Source organism: Etheostoma cragini, chromosome 22 (assembly GCF_013103735.1).
Source record: "Etheostoma cragini isolate CJK2018 chromosome 22, CSU_Ecrag_1.0, whole genome shotgun sequence".
Lineage (NCBI taxonomy): Eukaryota > Metazoa > Chordata > Actinopteri > Perciformes > Percidae > Etheostoma > Etheostoma cragini.
In genome coordinates this window covers 21,032,445-21,033,893 of record NC_048428.1, presented here as the reverse complement: position 1 = coordinate 21,033,893, position 1,449 = coordinate 21,032,445, and positions in this window count along the sequence as shown.

Below are 1,449 nucleotides of genomic sequence, written 5' to 3'. Positions count from 1 at the left end.
CCCCCCCCCCCCCCCTCTCCATCACAAACAGGTGTATGCACTCAATTAAGCAATGACCCAGTGAAGGTCGCTGTGGTTGCTGGCAGCGGTGAGCTGCAGCTGGACTAAATGGAAAACACAACCTACATTTTCATTTTTGTTCAAGGTTTTGAGGGAAATTTTTCCAAGATCTAAATGTAACATCACTGAGAAATGCTCTCAAATTGAAACAAGGTGCTCTTGAATAAAGATAAGAATATAATTCCATATCTCATAGACTAAATAAAAAGTTGGATGACCCTTTCCTCAACAAAGAATAAAAAGACATGACGGATATCTGGCTGATATCTGGGAATCATGACCAGAAATGATGGAGGAGACTGCACACATGATGAGTCCAATACATTTAGGTTGATTTAAGTGTGTACCCATAGTGTCTCTCTGAACATCAGACGTTTCTTATGGTCTTCTTGTCCTGCACCGGTCAGTTGATCTATTTCTGTGAAACATGTTGACTCCTTATTTGTAAGACACATCTAGTCTCAGCTGTGGGATCGTGTTTACCTCAAACTAACCCTTCTGTGGATGATCCTTAGAACAGATGAAAGACAGTTGAAAACCTCCATGCTTTAATTAAATATTCCACCTGTCAATGACCCTCCCCTATTTTCCTCTGGTGGTCTCTAACGGTCCAGACTCGTTGTCCTGAGCTGGACGAGGTCACTGTCTTGACGCAAGAGGAAAATGAGGAGTCAGAAACCACATCATTATTATTTTCAAAACATTCACAACAATTGTTTACTGAGAAGGTCAGATTGAAGAAAGTCAGCGATGCACGACCGCTCACGAGCTCCACGCGTAAAGGTCAAGGGTGCATGTTGTTTTGTTTTGTTCATGCAGTTCTTGGCTTGAGGAGCGGTGCCCTCTTCGCCCCCTCCAGACACACCAGAGAGCTTCAGAGCAACAATCCCGTCTGCCCGTCCCCAGACCGGAGCGCTGCGTTGCCAGATATGGAGTCAGTGTTCTGTTAAAAGGAATGTGGTGTGAGGTCTCCAGGGATCATGTCCTGTAATGGCTGTGAGCCCAGAGGGAGGCAGACGCCCCAAAGTTCAGCGTGTCTACTTGTTAGATGGAAAACAGGTCCGTCATCACAGCTCACTGCAGGCTCAGCACTTCTCCACCGCTGAGGGGACGCCACATAGATCAGCTCATGCTCGGCGGTCTTACTACCTGGGGCTTTTACACTTTAATGTCTTTCACTTGACAAATGACCTGTGTTTATTAAGTGCACCCCCGCAGGCCTTGTGGTGCAGCCAGCGGCAGTGAACCCTCAGAGAACGTGGTCTGGGACCACTCGGAGAGAGGGAGGGAGGGTTTTTATCAGAGGGCTGGTGTTGATGGTGTGGCTCTAAGCAGGGGCGGAGACAGATGTTGTGAACATTTGTGGCTCAGCCCAGCAATAGAGAGCCA